Source organism: Megascapheus bottae, chromosome 33 (genome assembly GCF_031878675.1).
Source record: "Megascapheus bottae isolate mThoBot1 chromosome 33, mThoBot2.hap1, whole genome shotgun sequence".
Taxonomy (NCBI): Eukaryota; Metazoa; Chordata; class Mammalia; order Rodentia; family Geomyidae; genus Megascapheus; species Megascapheus bottae.
Window position 1 is genome coordinate 9358783 of NC_143541.1, and position 22515 is coordinate 9381297.

The 22515-nt window shown below is 41.6% G+C and overlaps 1 protein-coding gene across 1 annotated transcript in view; it reads right to left on the reverse strand.

Moving 5' to 3' along the window:
- Mgll (monoglyceride lipase) overlaps positions 1-12046 on the reverse strand; it is a 108845-nt gene extending 96799 nt beyond the window's left edge. Inside the window, exon 1 of the mRNA XM_090323941.1 lies at positions 11963-12046. The gene's annotated coding sequence lies outside the window, so the exon portion shown is untranslated. The remainder of the gene's footprint in view (positions 1-11962) is intronic.
- Between the last annotated feature and the right edge of the window lie 10469 nt (positions 12047-22515).

Sequence of the window (22515 nt, forward strand, 5' to 3'; positions counted from 1 at the left end):
ACCTTTTTTGGGTGCTGGTATTGAAGCTTTAATTCAGGGCCTTACTCCCAAACTTGGCTTTTTTTTTATTCAAGGCTGTCACTCTACCGGTGGAGCCACACCTCCACATTCACCTTTTTGGTGGTCACTAGAAGATAAGACTCTCATAAAGACTCTCACGGTCCTTCTGAATATCTAGGATTACAGGCATGAGCCACCAGAATTCAATTCCAATGTTACTTCTTAAATATACACCTGCCCATCTAATGTTCTTTCTGTTAAATATATCTACTTTGGGATAGTAGTTGTATTTCTGGATTGTGGCATGCACATACAGTTGCCTTATACCCAGGATTATCTGTTAACTTAGAAATGATTTTTATTAATTCAAACAGTGCTTCAAATATTTGGATAAGTTAAAATATCTGAATTACCACTCAGATTTCTGGTCTACTTACAAAGATATTGATCTGAAAATGTATGCAGCTAAAATCCTACATAAAGCAGACTATACCTTCTGCCTACATGAAGAACACGTACCCACATGTCATCAGACTTCACTTGTAGCAGGAGAACAAACAGACCCTGTCTCCTTCATAGATGTGTAGTGATGCTTCTGACTGGAACATAAGTGATGATTTAAAATATGATCTGTACTAACTTGATGTAAACAAAATCCACATACCAGGAAGCTACTACACACTCTAGAGACAGTTGGTGTTCACTTAGAAGACCTTAAAAGACCTCCAATATTTTTCAAAATATATATCAATAAAGATATCTCTACTCCGTAGAATTACAGCTTTTGTCTCAAAGTCTTATGTCCATTTTGTTTTATCAATGACTCCACAATCCATTCTATAAACCTGACATAATTATACTGAAAAAAATACAAAGCAAAAGGATGTATTGTCTTGCTGCACTTACCCTCTCCAGATTGGAAGAAAAGAAATTCATTATGCTGCTTCACTTTACAGCCACATTCTAGCATTTCAATTGACAAAACAGTACCCTTCATGCTTTGCATTATAATTTTTCTTTGCCATTTCCCCTAGCTCATCATAACATAATTATGTCCTCCCCCCTTTTTTTCCTAGCCAGAGGCTGGAATTTTCTTTCCAACAGGACAACAGCTGCAAAGCTCAACCTTGATGCCTCCTTAAATTGGTGAAATGTGTTTGCTTTTGTTCTAGTCTTGGCAATTCCAATCTTCATACTGCCTGGCAAATTTTCTTGCTTCCCAAAAGAAAAAAAAGAAAAAGCATTCAACCCTGAAACTTTCACAGGAATGTGCAAAGGCGCTTCCAGAGTAGTTAGTACTTGTCTGTACTGTAATTTATCTTTGAGTCAAGTTGTTTTGGAAATGTGTTGAGAAGATTAATACTGCTCTCATTCTTTTTATAGTCTCATAATTGCTGAAGGAGAATTGTCTTTTGTGTCAGACCAATCTGAACATTTTTGTTCTTCTCTCTATTTATGTCTACTCATGTCTACTCACACCAACGTTTTCAGCATTATGGACATCAGGCCAAAACCTTGTCAATAAAAATCCTAGGTTTCATGGCAAAAACTCTAAGACCTTGAATAAATATTAATAATAATGAATGGTTGTTTAGAAGCCATAGAACAATGACCAAATGACCCGAAGAGGCAGGTATTAGATGAGGCCACCCGAGCTCAGTCACGTGGTGGCCTGGTGGCCTTGCCTTCCAGCATAATCACTGTCAACTCCCAAACCACAGGATTTCCAGCTCTGCCAGAAGAAGCCTAGGAAACAGCACCTAAGCACCTGTATTGAGCCAGATGCTTAACGCAGGATTATGTTTGTAATCCTGGCTACTTCAGAGACTGGGATGTGAGCACTGCAGCTCAAAACCAGTCTACACAGGAAAAGTCCAGAGACATGTATCTTGTACCATCAAAAAAAAAAAAAAGCCAGAAGGACAGTACTCAGGCTTTGAGTTCAAGCCTGAGTAAGGGCGCTGCCACGTGTGGACATGCATGCACAGACAGACAGACAGAAAGACAGACAGACAGACAGACAGACACACACACACACACACACACACACACAGTGATAAACTACGTAAGCAACATAGACATAGAAAAGACTTATTTGAACTCATAATTTCAGTGGTTTTCACACCATAGTTGTTTGACTCTGGTGCTTCTGGACTTGTGGCAAGACAGTATATCAAGGCAGGAATGTGCATCTGTTCATGGTGGTAGGGAAGCAAAGAAAGTAACACAAGAAGGAATGGGGTCCCCGACATCCTACTCACGAACTCATGCCTAATGACCTAAGTTCATTCACCTGGGTCCCCACCTCCTAAAGACTCCACCACTTCCCAAGAGACCCCAAAGGCTTAGGATCGAGCCTTTGATGCATGAGCCCAGATCCAAACTAGCAAAAATGGTACACACTCGGAGATGGTGGCATCTTTTATATTTGATGTCTCATTGAAATTTCTGTTTTAGATCATATAATTTTTAACTGGCTTTGGTTGGTTGCACCCCACTCTAAGCATTAGAGTTTCCTCCATCCTCATGTGATTATACTGAAGAGTAGCCTAAGAGAAGCCCAGGTCTCTAGTGAAAACTGCTTTGAGACAGCCATGCTGGACTGATTGTTCAGGACAAGAGACAGCAAGATGCCGTGAGCCCCAGCTATTCGGTCTCCTCAGACCCATTTTGGACATATGACTAAGGAGGCCCCGTCAGCAATTGTTAGAACCTAAGGAAAACCTAAGCCAGGCTTCCTAGGCAACCTAGTTAGCCACTAGACTCACAGACAAAACAAAGGGGGTGGTTGGATACTGAAATACCATGTAAGACAATAGCAGAGGACAACTCTCACAGACTTGTATTTGAACTAGGTGACTGCAACCCACTGTTGTGATATACTAAGGACATTTGTTATGTGGATGATGTAGGTAGCATGGGTATATATGCCACTGTTGGAAATGTAGCCCATAGATTAGATCTTATCTGAAAGGTGACACAGATGTTTTTCCTGCAACCTAAGAACTAGGAAAAGCATTGTCAATACAGACATGAGACCAGGCATGAAGGCCTTGAAGAGGCAGTAAGCTAGAGCCATCCTCTAGGCAGGTGTCAATTGTCACAATGTGGGCCCTTGGTCATGCCTTCCATATGGACATGGAAAGAGAATTCTCGTGAAGGGCTGGTCTACTGTCCGAGCCTCTAGCAGGCAGGGAAGTAGGAAGTGACTGGATGAAGCCTCAGTTCTAATTCTACAAACAGATTTGTTTTTATAAGCTGAACTTACTTGATACTTTTCTATATTCAAAGTTTTAGTTTGTTCTCTGTAGTACTTAATAAGGTCTTTTTGAAATGTCCAGACTACTTTGTCTATGTGAGAGGAAACTCTACATGGGTGAGTACTTTAAAGAAGGAGCGATATGTATCAGGAGATTGAGGTACGATGGTAGCATAATGAAAAGAAATGGCACTTTATAGTTATTTTGGCTATTGACAAAGAATGGAAAAAAGCTGGCAAAAATGTAGAGAAATTGGAGCACTTATGCACTAATGATGAGGCTTTTAAATGGTACAGTTGTTAAGGAAAATAGTTTGGCAATTTCTCCAACAAATAATAGAGTTGCTATATGACTCAGAAATTCCACTGTAATAGACATCCAAAAGAATGAAATCAGCAACTCCAACAGGTACTTCTACACCAATGTTAATAGCAACTTTCTTCACAGCAGTTAAAATGTAGATTAAGGCTGGGCACGGGATTCACACGGGTAATCCTAGCTACTCAAGAAGCTGAGATCTAAGGATTGAGGTTCAAAGCCAGCCCGGGCACTAAAGACCAATTAACCACCAGAAAACCAGAAGTGGCGCTGTGGCTCAAGGGGTTAGGGCTGGGAGACAGTGCCCAGGCCCAGAGTTCAAGTCCCATGACCCCCCCACACAAATAAAATGTAGATTCAGATGATCATGTCCATTGAAAGATGACAAATGAATGAAACAAATATGGTATATACAGTTTTCTCTTGTAATCTACAGACTCAAATCTGTTGTAGGCTCAAGTTCCTTTTATGAAAATGTACTATAGAACCAACTTATGTGCATCCTCTTTTAGTCATTGTCATCTCTAGATCATAATACCTAATGTGATGTCAATATTATAGAGTACTTGTTATGCTGTAATGGTGAGAGGATAATAACAACAAAAACTACATGTTCAGTACAGACACAATACTTGTTCTGAATATTCTTATTCCGTGATTTGAGTCTGTGGATGTGGAACTTGTAGGCACAGAGGCCAATTGTGTATACCATGGAATTTTATTCAGCTTTAACATGGAAGAAAATTTTGAAATAGACTATAGCATATATATATGTATACACACACACACACACACACCTTGAAAACATTTTAAGTGGAATAATTCTGACACAAAAGTATCTATATTATATGATTCAACTTATAAAAAGTACCTGGGCTGGGCCCCAGTGGCTCATGCCTGTAAGCCCAGCTACTCAGGAAGCTGAGATCTGTTTGAAGCCAGCTCAGGAAGGTCTGTACACACACAAAAATGATGTTTTACTTGCTATGTCATCTCAAGTATAGTCACCTTTATCTATAAGCTTGCTTTTTATAGCTGCAGTTACAGGAAGCAACAATATTAAATATATTGTAATGAGAGAGTTGATATAACTATTTCTACTGTGTCAATCTGTTACTGGGCCTGTTTTTTTCCCTGATTCTGGGGCTTGAACTAAAGGCCTGGGTGCCGTCTCTGAGCCTCTTTATGTTCAGCATCACTTCCAGCTTTTTCTGAGTAGTTTATTGGAGATGAGTTGCATGAACATTTTTGCCTACGCTGGCTTCAAACCATGATCCTCAGATCTCAACCTCCTGAGTAGCTAGGGTTATAGGTGTGATCCACCAGTACCCGGCTCTATGCCTGCTTTACAAGCTAAGTTTTAACATATGTATATATGTTCAGGAAACATTTTATCTATAGTGTTCCTACCTGTGCTATGGTTTGAGTCTGAAATGTTCCGGAAAGCTAATATGTTGCAGGCTTGATGGGGCTTTGGGACGTGATGGATCCTGAGGGCGCTGGCCTCATCAACGATTCTTAACGCATCGGCAGGTTGATAACTGGATGGGCTTCTGGGAGGTGGTGGAAACTGTGGAAGGTGGAGCCTGGCTTGGAAAGATAGGCCACTAGGAATACGTCTTTGAAGGTTGTATCTTGTCCCTGGTTCACCTCCCATCATCCTCTATCACCTGCTCCTGCCACCACAATGTCCTGCCTCCAAACGTGGACTGACGCCTCTGAAGTCATGAACCAACACAAATATTCTTTACCTTCTTTATGCCAGGTATTTTGTCACGGCAATGAAATTAACTAACGTACTGTGGTTTCATGTACACTACAAATAGGGGATATATTACTGTGTACAAGATTTCAGACAGTGAAGTTGCATACTGAGATTCAAGTAAGCACGTTAAAGTTAGTACAAACACGGAGTCAGACTCCAGTCTGTTAAAACATTATTACAGGCGCAGTGACCATGTTCTTCCCAGGCCAATGCATGCAGTGAACAGCGGCCTGTCACCTCTGCACTATCCTTTCCAGATGTGCGGCCCACAGCCAACTTGCTAATCTTACCAAGTCTCGGTTAAATTATCGGCAGAAGTCCATAAGGTGGTCCAACTGCAAAACCAGAACTTGGGAGCTGTTTCATTTCAAGGCCCACCCCATGCATACTCAAGGGTATGCAGTATGGAGCCAGCCCCACCTACGAGCTTGTGACACAGCCAAGAATCCACATGCCATCTTGCTACATCACACCCTTGTCTTGTCAGTCCTGGGGCTTGAACTATCCTCAGACTTTCTCAAGGCTAGAGCTCTACCACTTGGACCACCGTACCGCTTCTGGCTTTTTCTATGTATGTGGTACCAAGGAATTGAACCCGGGTCTTCGTGCATGCTAGACACTAGGCCAGACTCCCAGCCCTGAAATGGTTTCTTTTTGGCTCATTTATTTTGGAAGTTTCTGTCATTACTTGGCCCCATTTCTTTGGCTCTATGGTGGCATGGCCCATCATGGTGGAGTGAATGTTATGGCAGAGAAGAAGCCAAGAGAAAAGAAAGTGCCAGGTCCAGTATTTCCTTCAAGGATACACCCCAATGACCTACCTTCTCCCACTAGCACCTCTGCTGTCCCCCACCCTGTCATAAAGGTCCACTACTTCCCAACAGTGGAAAGCAGAAATAAATGATCCTTTTGATTCTGAGCCATACTTAACCTCTATCTGGGTTCCCTTTGTTGACTCAAGACCTTATCCCCAGACACCATGTTCACTGTTTTGAAAATTTCCTTGATTTGGTAATTACATTGCATCTCTCCACAACAGGTTACTCCCACACCTGGCTTGAGGACCATCAGCTTACTGAATCAGCACTCACCTACTAACATTTCCACAAGCTTTGTTTTGGAAGTTTGGTGCACTCTGGTTTTGAAATGTGTTTGTGGGAGATTTTTTTTAACATAGGAAGCCTTGTATGCATTGTTATTCTTCAATAGATGTATGTAATTGTTAAATTTTGTGTTTCTTTAATATTATTCTCTACAGCTGACTGGACACATTCTCAGTGAGGAAATAAGATCAGCAAAACAGCTGCAATGGGAGAGAGAGAGAGAGAGAGACAGAGAGAGAGACAGAGAGAGAGAGACAGAGAGACAGAGAGACAGAGAGAGAGACAGAGAAGACAGAGAGACAGAGAGATAAAGACCTGTGGCCATAAGACAGAACCAATAAAGGAAGGGTTCCGCAGTTGTGATGTGACACTGCAGAAAAAGCAATCCCTGAAGTGACTCTTACAGAACCAAAAATTACAAATATATTGACTAGACAGACACTGGTGATCCACGTTTGTAATCCTAGCTACTCAGAAGGCTGAGATCTGAGGATCATGGTTCAAAGCCCAGCCCAAACATGAAAGTCTGGGAGACTCTTATCTCCAATTAACCACCAGAAAACCAGAAGTGGCACTGTGGCACAAGTGGTAGAGCAGTAGCCTTGAGCTGAAAAGCTCAGGGAAAATGCCCAGGCCCAGAATTCAAGCCCCATGACCAACAAATAAATAAATAATAAATAAATAAATACATGTGATGACTGTACTTCATGGATATATTAGCACAGATACACTGTAACATTTATACCAATCTAATAAATATTCAGATTGTGGAAGAAATATTAACACTTCCTAAAAAGTAGATATTGTTCTAGTGCAAGTCTGGTTCTGTGTAGATGTGTGACTAAAGGGGTGTCATTTATATAACATGGACCTCATTTCCTTATCTGAAACCAAATGATTTCTCAAGGTTTGGTCATCTTATCATTCATTTTCCTTGGGAAGAAGTAATTCTCCAAACTGTATACTGGTTTTATGTATTTCTATACATTTCACTCTGTCCTAATGAAAGGACAGTAGGGAATATTTTTCTGATGCAGAGGCTAATCTTTAAAGCACAGGAAAGCCGGCAAAATGCATGTCTTGGCTAAACTCTCCTTGTCAAGCCTATGTGCTCACATTTGAAGGCAGACACTCTGGGCTGTGATTTGGATCAAAGGGTTCCCACAGACCCAGCCTGGGGCACGTGAGGGAGATGGTGGAACCTTTTGGAGGCAGGACCTGGTATGGTGAAGTCGGGTCACTAGAAGTATGGCCTTGAAGGGGAGATTGGAACCCTGGCCTCTCCTCTTCCTCCCTCTTCTTCCCAGCTGCTCTAAAACAGGCCTCCTCTGCCACCAGGCCAGCTGTTCCATGAGCTGTATCGTGCTGCCACAGGCTCCAAGCAACCACTAACTGAACCCTCTGAACACAGGAGCCAGAACATCTCAAGGTACTTTGTTCACAGTGGCAGGAAGCTGACTGATAAGCTCTGTGGGTTATATAATAAAATAATTCATAAATGATTATACTTCCATCTCTCCATGGTCCTTCACAGGCCATGGATTACTTCGGTTATTCTCTGTAACAAAAATGAAGATCTATGGCAAAGAATTCATTGCTCTCTTTCTTTAACAGCTTACATCAGCAAAATAATTTGCTAAAACCTATAGATACACAATTCTCAAATAAGCTGTCATATTCAACCTGATTAACAGACTCAGTCATTCAAGTGTATGAGCTGTTGTTTCTCACGTGCTGTAACTTTCCCCTTACGACTATATGTGTCATTTAGAATGACGGAAATACAATAATACAGTTACTGTGACAACTTAGTGGAGTCAATTATAACAATTTTTAGTCAACTTCTTCTTAGGCCAGAAAAGGTAAAGTAAGATCTAAAAGTGTTTTGTTTTGTTTTGTTTTTTATTATTTTTTCTTACATCTCTCTAATACAGGCTTCATAAAAGAACCTACCAATATTTGATAAACAGATATTTATAACATGTATTTTCAATCTAAAAACCTTTTTCTTCTAATGACTGAGCTATATTTCCACTTGCTAGTCTAGCATGTGTTTAATCTTAGTTCTGTGGTGTTCCATATATTTTTCATATACTGTGTTTTAACAATTCTTAAACTTAAACTGTTTCACAGTTCAACATCTCTAAAATTGAGGTGTATTTTACAATGAATGTTATGTCATGGCTTCGCTGGGTGTTATTTTTCTTATGTAGAAATGATTTGGTCTGGGTGCGGTGGCTCACACCTGTAATCCTAGCTACTTTGGAGGCTGAGATCTGAAGACCACGGTTCAAAGACAGCCCCGGCACTAAAGTCCACAAGACTTTTATCTCCAGTTAATCTCCAGAAAACCAGATGTGGTACTGAGGCTCAAGTGGTAAAGCAGTACCCTTGAGCTGAAGAGTTCAGAGACAGCATGTAGGCCCAGGGTTCAAGCAAGCCCCATGACCACCACCACTACCAACAAAAAGAAATGATTAAAATTATAGTGATAGTGATCTTACAGTTAAGAATATTTTTGGATTTATAACACATTAACATTATATATAATTTACTTTCCCCTTCACAAAGCACCCCAACATTCTGTAGCTCCTATCAACAATGGTCATTATTTCTTCTAGTCCTGCGTGTTGGCTTAGTGGCTCTTCCAGTGTGGACCAGAGTGTCCACATCATTAGTGATGGGGCCAGAAATGGGGTCTTGAGAGGCCTCACTAGCAGGCCTGGATAATGCCATCAGAGGCCATCTGTCTCCACTAATTAGCAGGCCAGCTTGGACTTGTTCCCTAGGAGGCAGGGGCTTCTAGCCCTAAGAGAGGGCAAGCCCTGACACACAGCCTTCCACAAGTCCCTGCTTGTCTTATATCCACATTTGCTCCTCTGACCAAACCATTGGGCCATCCCAGACTTAGTGGAGACCAAAGGGCCGTTTTTGACCATGAGCCTACCCCTATTCCAATACATTTTGCTTTGCTTTGCTTTGCTTTTGTAAATGTATCTAACGTGCAATCCCTTTTTGAAGATTTCTGCCATCTTATGGCTGGCCGAGTTCGTCCTCCAGTGGGTCCCTCAGGAGGGGCTCACGAGGCGAGGCTGAGGAGCGTTACTGTCTAGTGTGTAGAGACACTGTATGCACTCCTTGCAGCCCTGACCTTCAGTTGCACTAGAGAAGGCTTGCATCTGTCAACAGCAAGAGTGTGGTTAGAGCACAGGCTAGGAGGCCAACTCTACTCATATATCATAGGAGGAGAAAGAGGGAAACAGACAGACAGAGAAACATAAAGACAGAGGCAGAGACTGACACAAGACTGAGGGAAAAACAGAGAGGCAAAAATACTGCTTATAAGAAGCAGCCCACATTACCATGGAGGCCGAGAAGCTTCATTCTGTCTGAAGCTAGAAACCCAGTGAGCTGACAGTGTGATTCAGTTCCAGTTCTGAGGTCTGAGACCCAGTACGGTAACTTTTCAGTCGGGGCAGAAGATGTGGATATGCCAGCTCAGGAAGAGAGAGTAGCCTCTCGTACTCACCCATTTGATTCTACAGGCTTTTGACAGGTATGGTGATGTCACCATACTGATAAAGGCATTTAAGTGCTGATCTTTTCCAGAATCTCCCTCATGACTATTCTGGAGCCAATGCTTCATCATTGGTGTGGCTATCCCTACTGAGCTCACACAAAATTGACTACCATACTTGAGCAGTTACTTGTTATTCAAAGTCAGCATTCAGCCCTCACTTCAAGTCTCACTGAATCAGAAAGAACTTCTTCACCCAAGAGCCCTGCTGCGTTCATTACAAATACCCTGGCAGCCTCCCTGGCTCCCATATCAGAAGAGAAGATTCAGCCAGTCAGTGCCCCGTCCCTTCTCCTAGGCAGATGTCTGAGAGTCCTTGGGCAGTCGCATTTGCCCTCTTTGCCTCTGCCACTTCCATGAAAACATTAGTCCACTGATCCAATTAGGCTATGATACACGGAGAACAGATGTCCCAGCTGACCTGCAGCTCTGCAACGAGAGGCAGAGCCTCAAGGATGACCACAGCTTAAAACAGAGACACCCAAGGAGCCAATTAACCCAGCCAGTACATAGGAATAGTACATGGGAATACATGAAGCAAATCAATTTTGAGGTGGCCTGTTACATAGCAGTATTGCTGCTATGGTGAGCTGTCCTAAAGTGGGATTTCATCTGTACTGTGTTCCTAGAAAAACCCTCAAGGGCTCCAAAGAACAGACCACCTACTTCCTGTTTGAGCTACTGTCCTCTCGGGCCCACTCTGGAGCTTGCCAACACCCAGGCAACACTGTGCTGAGAATGGCCAGGAACCACACACATGGTATCTACGGGCTTCCTATATTTTCCAAACTCTCTTTTCCTTTACCATGCCTGGACACTGAAACAGCTCCAGCCTTCACACTTAGCACAGAACAGGAGACCCAGGAAATACTACTGTAGACCTAATGTTTGAATTCATTGATCAATGAATGCAACTGAACACTCCTTTTCTGAAAGTTGACAAAGGACTCATAGGAGGCAAAAGGCACACCATTCTTGTACCTAATGCACTTAAATACCAATGAAATTTTGACAAATAAATTCATCAAAATTAGATTTTGATTGCATTTCACTCAAAATCTAGCTCCGGTAATTCCACATTGATACACATTTTAATGGGCTGCAGGGACCGTGACCAAAGAAGAAGAAAAATTCCATTAAATCTCTTCAAGACCTTCCAAAATTGATGTTAAGGGAAACCTGTTTGGTTTTTTAAAAATTTTTCTCTTGGACTAATAAACTTGCTTAATGGCTCAGCAGAATTAAAACTGGACTCTTTACTGCTGTACTTCTCAGAACTTTTAATATGCTAATGTACATTGTACAGCTCTGAGAGGGGGAATTAGTATGCAGCATTTCCTAAGCCAATTTGGCCCTGGAACCCTGAGAACTTTTTGTGCTTAGGACATTTTATGATTCATATCAGCCCATGGAACTCAGTTTGAGAAACTCTGATCTCTTCCAAGGACCTAAGAGGTAATGAATCATTCTGTCAGTTACACAGTTATAGTTAAATCCCACCATCCTGGCCCTAAATTGACTTCCCCAGTGGTTGGTCACCTATTTATAACACATTGAAGGGACAGGAAGGCAGGAGGATGGGGGCAGGAGTGGAAAGCCACTAAATAAGTCAGAACTAATTATAATGAAAACAATTCTTGGGCTGAATGAAGTCTCACAGGTCTAGATTTTTAAACTCCACAGTTATCTCACTATTCACCCTCCAACAATGATTGAGACTTTGAGAACTCAGGGAGTAGACTCAAACTAATGAGGCAAGAATGTGGAGCTTTCCAAAGAGCTCTACTTGGAGGTTCTGACTGCCAGGACATCACTCCCTTCAACTCCTCTTGCTCATAAGCTCTTTCTTAACATTTCTCAGGCACACCAGTGCCACAAATGTATCAAAACTCATTTGTCATAAAACAAAGTCCCGTGGGTGCAAAATCGCATAACTCACCTGTCTTTAGAAATCATAGTAATTCAGCAAGAACCTGGCAAACTGGAAAGGAATCACTGAGCCAACTGCAGCAACCACATGGTGCTGAAAAAAATACATAAATAACAGAGATTAAACAATGTCCAAAGGATCCTGATTTTCCTGCAGTTGTATCCTCCTTAATTTAAAGTTGCTTTAAACAGAAAGAAAAAGAAAAATGTCTGCAGCACTCTTGGCCTTTTAGTACAGTAGACTATTTGGTGGCCTTATACCTCCACGAGCTGGATGCTAAAGACTGCATGTATGGTGATACAGGTTCCACGTACTCCCCAAAGATCATATGTTGAAGGCTTGATCCTCAGCCCGTGGAACTACTGGAAAGTGGGGGGACCTTTAGGAACTGAGGTCTAGTGGGAGACTTTACTGACCCTTATAGGATTCAATGAAACACCAGCTCCTTCTCTTCCTCTTTTTTTCCTTAAGTCTGAGTGAGGAGTTTCGTCTATCACACGCTTCCACCATAATATTCTGCCTGCCACAGGCACAGAACAAGAGAGCCAACCCATCCAGACTGAAACATCCCAAACTGTGAGCCCAAATAAACCATTTCTATTCAGGTGGCTATTACAGGATTCTTTTCTTTGTTTTGCTTTGTGCTAGGCATGGGGTTTGAACTCAGGGCCTGGGCACTGTCCCTAAGCATCTGTGCCTAAGGATGGTGCTCTACCACTTGAGCTACAACTGCACTTCTGGCTTTGGGTATTTAATTGGAGAAAAGAGTCTTATAGACCTTCCCACCCAGGCTGGCTTCCCATCAGATCTCAGCCTCCAGAGCAGTTAAGATTACAGGCGTGAACTACTCAGGAAGCTGAGATCTGAGGATCGAAGTTCAAAGCCAGCCAGGGCACAAAAGGACCTGAGACTCTTAGCTCCAATTAACCTCTAGAAAAATGGGAAGTGGGGTTTGGCTCAGGGGTAGGGTGGTAGACTTGATCTGAAGAGCTCAAGGACAGCGCCCAGGCCAAGTTCAAGCCCCATGACCCAAAAAGAAAAAAAGTCGAAGAGGAGGAGGAGGAGAAGGAGGAGAAGGAGGAGGAGGAAGAGGAGGAGGAGGAGTGGGAAAGATGGGGCAGTACTAATATTAAATAATACCTGAAAAATGAGCTAAGCAATCAACCTCGTAAAGAGAAAAACGTACATAGTACCAAGTAAAACAGAATATTTTAATAGCTGGGATAGTATGGACTAGATTTGGGATGGAATATTCAATTTCACAAAATTATTCTTTCCCTAAAGTAATGTTCCACATATTTTTGAAATCTAGATGAAATTACAAACTGATTTTTCTTAAAAATTTAGTTAAAATTATTTACCATTGAAGTAGAAAAATAGATGTGTGAAACAGACAAAAAATTGAAAAAGGCAAGAACTTTGTTTCAGCATTTGTTAAGGAATATTAAATCAAGCTATAGAAATTAAAGTGGGATGTTAGGAAGGCAGAACAAACCGAACAACAGGAAAAGGAAAATAGAAATAAAGAAACTGAGTATAAGAAAAGTTAGATGATAAATGCTTACAGAGATAGCATATTTAAACATATTATACAGAATGTACACATATCAAAATGTGACAGTACACCATAATATTACAATTTTATATTGTATTTATCAGATTAAAATGAATCTCTTTTTTGCCAGTCCTGGGGCTTGAACTGTCCTATACATTGGGCCTGAGCAAGCACTGTTTTGGGCTTTCTTCGAAGCGAGCTCTCTATCACTTAAACCACAGTACTACTTCCAGCTTTTCTATGTATGTGGTACTGAAGAATCTAACCCAGGTCTTTGTGCATGCTAGGCAAACACTCTATCACTAGGCTAAACTCCCAGCTCCCCAAATGGAATTCTAGATAGTTAAATGGCATTCACTGGGAAGTAGATGACACTGGAGCAAATCATGTTGAGTGAGATAAGTCAAGACCAAAGGAACAAAAGGTACATATCTTTAATATATGGATATTAGATCCAGACAGTACAAGAGAGATGACTCAATATTTGGGTACCTAAAGTTATGGACATGGTTTTGGAGATACAAACCTAATTACATAGACATAAAAATCTATGACAGAAAATGTGGTATATATACACAATGGAATTCTACATAGCCAACAGACAAGATAAAATAATGGCATTCGCAGGGAAGTGGATGAATCTAGAGTGAATCATGCTAAGTGAGACAAGTCAAGACCTAAGGAACAAAAGGCGCATGGTATCCTTAACATGTGGCTATTAGATCCAAACAGTACAAGAGCGAGTACTCAATACCTGCATACCCAATGCTGTGGACATGGTAATGGAAATATAAACATAACTATATAGACATAGAGACCTATGACTCCATAGACATAATGTTTTATTTCATAAATTAATATGTTTCTATGACATACAAACCCTTAGCCTAATTTTGATTAAGTTCTAAATACTAAGTCCCAGTGATTGTAAACAGATTCCCTTCTTGAACACTTGCTTGTTAAACTAGTCATTTAAAATATGATGTAAAAATCAAGGTTAATAAATTCTTTTTTTTATTGTAATTAGTAAAAGGGTTACATGATATTTGCCAGATAGAAGGTGCATTAATTCACATACATTGATACCCTTTCACATGTCTTGGTACCCGTTTCGCTCCCCCCAGTTAATAAATTCTTTAATAAAAAAAATCTATGATGAGCTATGTACTCTGTAGAAATAATGTTTTATTACATAGATTAGTATATATCTATGTGTTGTGAGCATTTAATAGGGAGAAAATGTTAGCATGATAAATATAATAAATGATATATGATGAATATATTGTGGAATGCTAAATGAACATGATATCAAAATAGTGTTATAATAATAGGGGAAATATTGAGTAATTGAGTCAAATACAGTAGTAAAATGAGACTAAAAAATATTTTGCCAATACAAAATCGTACCTAAGGCTTGTAGACATGAAAGATAAAGATGATATAACGACACATGCGACTGTAACCATAGAAACGACCAGGAGCCTGGCTTACAAGATGAAGTATCATAGGAGCCCAGACACCTAGGCAGAATAGATAGAGCAAGCAACCAGCACATCTCGGCACCACTGACCAAAAGGTGTCACCAATCCAGACCAAGCAACCAATCCAAGATGTCACCAATCCAAATCCAGCACGAAGGAGTCTGGGCCGGAGAGGAGCAGGGACCAATACAAACCAAGGAATCAGAACGAGGAGCAGCACTTCCGCTGGCCTTCACCGAGACTGTGGTTCGAGGATCTTTGGCCATGCAGAAGCTGCTCCTTGCCCGAGAAGAGGGACGAGGATGGAGACTCGTCGTCGTGTGGCCCCGGAGCTCACACCCTGGCAGGACTGGAGCTGCGTCTAACATCTGACGGGCAGGCCCTGTTCCACTTTGGGGCTAAGAGATGTCAGAGCGGTGAGTCCAGCGGGTGAGCTGGATGGGCAGATTAGGATTAGACAATTAGGACTAGAAGATGGGAACTAGAATACAGTGTCAAGGCTACTAAGCTATGTTAAATGAATAAACGATGCTGCATCATATTATCTGCCTACTGGTGAATTACTTCACCTGCTCACGACACTATGACATACAAACCTTAAGTTTAATATTAATTATGTTCTAAAATCTATGTGCCAGTGATTGTATATAGAATTGTATATAGATTCCCTTCTTGAATACTTTAGTTTGTTAGCCATGACATTTGAAATATGATGTAAGAATCAATGTTAATAAAATCTAAAAAAAAGTTTAGGCATTCAGCACTCTGAAAGATTCTATATGGCTTTCTAGATACTTGCTTAGATCTCCCATTCCTTCTCTTCCCACAAGTAGACAGAGGTCTTCAAAAACATTTCCTTTACTCACACATTTCTTACAGTAAGAAAGTTCATTTCTCTGCTCCCTCACAGTGAAAATAACTAGCCTTTCTGTCTCCATTTTGGTTGTGGCTTCATCTGACTTCATCAACCTTGGACCCACAATTTCCTCCTCTCCATGTCTAAGAATAACTTGAGTTGGGCTTTTCTACAGACTTGGCATTTCTGTTCTACCAGGCCCTTGCCTGAGCCTGAGGTCCTTCTCGGCATCCCACTGAACTGTAGCCCACGTTATAACCAGACACATCTTCACCTCAGAAATCCAGAGGTCTCAAAGTCAAAAATATGTGGAAAATATTTTGTACTGTATTCTGATCCTCCAAAAGGGGCACCAAACTCAGCACCTCCCAAATTGCCCTAAGTAGGGCTAGCTATCCTGATGGACTGGCATTCCATGCTCATGAGAGCTGCTCTGTACTCATTTCCACTTCTAACTGGCTTATGGAAGAGATAGCTCAACTTTTGCCTCAGTCTCTTTTGAGACCAAGAGCTAATCTCCTTATCTCAACCTCCCTTTGCTGCCAGCAGCCTTGCACATAGTTCACCAGGGACAAGGTAAGTAGATAAATGGATTTCCTCATCTGAAGTGGGCCCATACAGGCCTCCACCTGTATGGAGATAAGCATCCCAAGCCCTACAGTGAGTTGGAAAGCCACCATCAACCAAGGTCCCTGACTGGCTATGTGGAGAAACTGCTGCAACCAGCTCAATGCCTGCTTAGGACTAATTTTTTTTTTTGTCAGTCCTGGGGCTTGAACTCAGGGCCTGAGTACTGGACGTGGGCTTTTTTAAGGCCAGCACTCTACCACTTGAGCCACAGCACCCATTAACTCACCTCCCATTCTCTCTCTACATTGTCACTAAGGCCCATGAGCACAGCCTTGACATTTCAGTAAATCCCGAGTCCTTGTCCCAGACCGAACTCTCCATGCAATCTGGCCTTGTTCATACTCTTGTTTTCTAAGTATCTACAAGTTTCTCTGCTGCTCTTAGACTATTACCATCTTCTCTATGCCGGTCTTTGCTCCGGCTTTCAGAGAACCTCCACACGGGCTGGTTGGGTTTCTCTTGTGTTACTCTATAACATAGTTTCCTTACTGATTTCTTAGTTTCTATCATCTCATTCATATAGTCACTCAGGGCCTCAGGCTGGTGGTAACTCATTAAACCTTACACCCATGCCCCAGATTCTTCTTTCCCAATTAACATGGGATTTCTTCACTTAGAATCACGGGCCAAGCAGTAAACAAACATGGCCAGGAACAGTCCCCTGGAATTCCCCTGCGGCACCTTCAGGTCACCTCCTACATGTAGAAGCACCCTGCCCCAGCCCTCCCATCCCCTTAGCCTGAATTTTTAAAAGTAAGTCCTGTGTTCACATACATTGGTAACAGAAGAGGATTGCATTGCAATGCTTCAATGAAAGGATGATGCACATGGTGTGCTTTGGACAAATTCAGCCCTCCACCATATTCTTGTTCCTCCTCTGCTTTCTCCCTCCACTTTTCAAATAGAGTTTGATGACTTTCTTTTTTCTTTTTTTTTTTTGCCAGTCCTGGGCCTTGAACTCAGGGCCTGAGCACTGTCCTTGGACTTTCTCAAGGCTAGAGCTCTACCACTTGAGCCTCAGCACCATTTCCGGGTTTTTTCTATGTATGTGGTACAGAGGAATTGAACCCGGGTCTTAGTGCATGCTAGGCAAGCACTCTACCACTAGGCCAAACTCCTGACCCTTGATGACTTCCTTAATGCCGTATTTATACACAAAGACAACACACATACACATCCCTGTAACATCCTTTAATCCTCCTCACCCCTTAGTAAACTCCTCTTTCTTCAGACCCTTCCCGCACATCCCTGCTAGTCCTCAATTAAAATTCTGATTCAATATGGCATCATCATCATCATCATCATCACCATCATCATCATCATTATTTTAGTTCTACACTCCAGAAATGAGATACTTGTTTTCCTGAGTTTGGTTTATGTTGTTCAACACAATCTCCATATCCATTTTTTCTCTGTAAATGATGAAATTTCATTGTTATAGCTGAGTAATATCCATGATATATGTATTTCAATTCATCAGTTGTTGAGCCTGTTTTGTTTTCCTTCATAGACTCATTGCTGCTTGGGAATCTATTAAATCTTATTTGTGTTGTGTTTGTGTCACAGAGAAGTAATTTTCTATTTGTTATATCAATAGTACTTACAACAGTAGTTTGTGTGTAGTAGTTGTTCAACAAAACTATTAAAGTAACTAAAGCCCAAAGGTTCTGCTGCTTGAAGTTCTGTGTGTGTGTGCACACGTGCACGCATACACATGCCAATCCTAAAGCTTGAACCCAGGGCCTAGGCGCTAGTCCTGAGCTTTTGACCTTTGTGCTCAAAGCTAGCACACTAGCACTTCAGCCACAGCTTCACTTTGGCTTTCTGGTGGTTTATTGTAGATAAGAGGCTCATGAATATTCCTGCTCCAGCTGGATTCAATTGTGGTTCTAGCCCTCCTGAGCAGCTAGGATTATGGATGTGAGCCACCAGTGCTTGGCTGCTTTAGTTGTTCTTTCAGATAGTGTCTCACATTTTCACCCAGGACGGGCCTTAGAACAGAATCCTCCTTCCTAAGGCCTCCTGTGTACACAGGATCACAGGGGCATACAACCATGTCAGGTTTATAATATGCTCTAACACCGTAGAAAGGCAAGAGGGAACACATGAGACAGAGAGACACTTGGGGTGGAATTCTTGCAATAACTAGCCCACTACCTTGATAATGGCCTTAATCCATTTGTGAAGGTGGTGCTCTCATGACCTAACACTTTTTAAAGATTCTACTTCACGGTGGAAAATGAACATCTACATAAATTTTGGAGATAACATCCAGGCTACAGAAGCCACGTGCTAATCCCCAGTGGACACTGAGATCAGTGGGATCATGCTCCCCTGAAGAATCTCACCATCCTAGACTTGTTCTGGGAAAGATGAAAAGAGAACAGGCATTTGAACTGGAGATGATGAGAAGCCCCTCATATTTACTTCTTTATTCATACCACAACTGAATGGGGGGGGCACCAAATCTGTGCCAAGTACTGTCGTGTTAGGCTTTGGGAAAACAGACAAGAACCAAGTTTCTGCCCTCAAAGAATCCTGTGTCATGAGCCTGGAGTTTGGCTTAGTGGTAGAGTGCTTGCCTAGCATGCACAAAGACCCGGGTTCGATTCCTCAGTACTACATGCGTAGAGAAGCCAGAAGTGGTGCTGTGGCTCAAGTGGTAGAGCTCTAGCCTTGAGAGAGCCCAAGGACAGTGCTCAGGCCCTGAGTTCAGTTCCCATGACTGGCAAAAAAAAATCCCAAGTCACACACTTACATAAACAATGTAAAACTACACTTAAGGGGCAGTAGCAAGGAGAAGTGCAAAATTTTGTGAATTATGAAATAAGTGTTTGTGAAGTAATAAATCTATAGACAATGGGCACACTCTCCATTTCTTCTGAGTAAAAACACACTGCCCTCGCAGCATTGTTTTAGGAATCAAGTAAACCAGACTCCTTTGCAGCTATGTTTGACCAAGCAACCTGACTGGGGCAGTGCCAGGAACAGCAGCTATGCTGTGACTTCTGGCTGTGCACTCTGAGGGAAGAGCTTATACGACCCCTCTCATTCCTGCAGCTGGCAGCAGTTAGGAACCCAGGCAGTGAAACAAGAAAAGACTGGATCACTAACACCCTGGAGCCTCCTCAGAAGCCTTGAAATACTCCAGTCCAGGCAGTTATGCAAAAGAAAATGCATTTTCTCTACTTCAGAGAACTTTTATTCTAGTTATTTGTGAGACTGGTCAAGCCAAGTGGTCATATATCTTAATACGTGCAATAAACTATGTCTCTGCTCAATAATTCAATAAGCAATATCTCAGCGCCTGCCTAAAACAGGGTTAGAGTATTCATCTAACCAGGATTTCTGGGTTTCATTGCTACACAAAATGAAATGGACTTGGGACACAGACAGAAATTCGGTTTCTAGGTTTCATGACTTTTTAAAACCCTGTATGTACTAGATTAAATTATGTGCAGCCTCAAATAACCTCAGGATAGTCAGAGAAATATCTGAATATGGCTTATCATCACACAAGTGGAAAAGTGTGGCTTAGCAAACAACTCCATCCTCCAAATGAATTGTGATCCTTATCTACCTTATGATGGGATGAGTAGATTATCAATAGGAGATGGCTTTCCTTCATTTTCAAGATCTTTATGAAAGAGTTCACATTTAATAACATGTGCCTTGTCAGGAGAAAATGATTTCATATAACTTTATACTTTACTGAAGCACTTTCACACCCACTGGCTCTATTTCACCCCCTCATAACTTAGAAGTGAGACAGACTGACTACCATCTGCGTGTTCTCCAGGGATCCGAGTGAGTCACGGGAGGCCAGGAGGCTGCAGGGAGCAGAGTCCCGCAAGGACACTATATGCCTAGGTTCCAGGCTCCCCTTCCTCGGCAATCATCCAAAATCAGTCACCCTTCCTCGACCATTGGTTTTCTACGAAGAGCCTGAGATAGGCAAATGAGTGGACCAAGAAGGTGGAGAGGAGAGAGGTCTTAGCCTATGGGCATTTTCAGACTGGGGTGCTCTAGTTTGGATCTGGAATGTCCCCAAAGGCCAGCTCCCAGCTTAGTGCTACTGGCAGGTCCATTGGGAGGTCTTCAGATGGGTAGGGATGGGCCTTTCTAGAGAACTGCCAGACTTCTGCATCCTCCTTCCTCTTTTGCTTTCTTGCACTGAGAGAAGTGACTTTGCTACACCTCATGTTTCTGCAAAGTGGGTTTTCAAAAGCCCAAAGTCATGGGGAAAACTGATTGAAGGCTCCAAAACAGTTAAGCCCAAGTAAACCGGCTCCTCTTGTTTAAGTTTTGCCAGTCCTGAGGCTTGACCTCAGGGCCTGGACCCTGTCTTTGAGCTTTCTCAAGGCTAGCAATCTACCACTTGAGCCACAGTACCAGTTCTGGCTTTTTCTGTGTATGTGGTACTGAGGTATAGAACCCAGGGCTTCATGGATGCTAGGCAAGCACTCTACCGCTAGGCCATACTCCAGGCCCAACCCGCTCCTTTTATAAGCTAATTATCTCAGGAATTTGTTAAAACAGCAGAAAGTTAACATGTTGGGAAAACACAGCAGGCGGATATATGACTGCAAGATGAAGCTCTACTAAATGAGGAACACAAATGTGCTTGGCACCATCAAAAATGCTCTGAGCGTTTCAGACAAGAATAACCAGAAAGAAGTAAACAAGAAAAGAAGGCATTGCGACACACATGTTCAGACACACACAGCCCCACACAGCACTGAACATGTGGCCACCAACTTGTTTTGAAAAGTCAAAACCCAGTTAGACACTGATGGCTCATGCTTGTAAACCTAGCTCCTCACACTGAAATCTGAAGAATCATTAATTCAAGGCCAGCCTGCTCAGAGCTGTTTGCTGCCTCTACATACATCCAAAATAATCAGAAAAGGAAGCAGGGCTAGAGATGATGTGGAAAAACACCCACCTAGCAAGTGCAAGACCCTGCGTTCAAACCCCCTTATTGCCAAACAAAAGAAAAAAAAAACAACCCCAAGTTCAAGTCTCCCTGTCCCAGTTTTTGGTAAATCAATGTATTTCACAAATATTAACACTTCATTAATAATTAAGGGAATATTTTGAGAATCAACTGAAGTCAGTGATAGAGACCAGACTCCAAGCCCTGACTTTGCACCTCCTCTTGAGAAAATGAAAAAAAGTGAAATAAAATAGCAAAGTAGGAAAATGAGGAGTATATCAAAGAAAGCTGAAAAGACTCATAGGCTTCATACATAAAGCACAGGAATAGAAACAGTTATAGAAGGATCTACATGGGGCCAATAGATCAAATGATGATTGTGAAAAATGATGAGAAGAATTTCTTCAAATAACTACAAGTAAATATACTCAAATACAAATGCATTAGAGAACATATCATTGGTATGTATACCTTCTAAAACATTTTACGGTGCTTTGCCAAGATCATATTTGTTTTCAAAGTGATATACTTAGTATATAACATAAGGCAATGCTATTAAACCATTAAAAGTAGGGAATTTGGGGATATGCTACAATATACATAAACCTTGAAGACATTATGCTAAATTCAATAGCTGTCATAAAATAAGAAATATTGTATGTTTCTACCTCTATAAAGCACCTAAACTAGGCAAATTCGTGAAGGCAGAAAATAGAAGTTAGTGAGTGCTTTGGGAGAGGGAAAAGTAAAGAAGTGTTTTGTTTTGCTTTTCTAATAAGTACAAAACTTTGATTCAACATGATAAAAAAAACTTCTGGAAATAACAGTGGTTGTTGTATTAGTTTATCATTACTATAACAAAATATCTGAGATAACTAACTTATAAAGACAAAAGGCTTTACTTTGGCTCATAGTTTGTTTTTGTTTTTGTTTTTTGGTGGTGGGGTTGTCCAAGACTGGGTAAACCCAGTGGTTTGGGGCACTGGTGGCACCAGTGGGTTTACCAATTGTGGGGAATGTGAGTATATGATGAAGCAAAATGCTTACCGCATAGCTAGCAAGCAGAAGAGGACATCCTTTGTTCATTCAATAACACTTCTACCC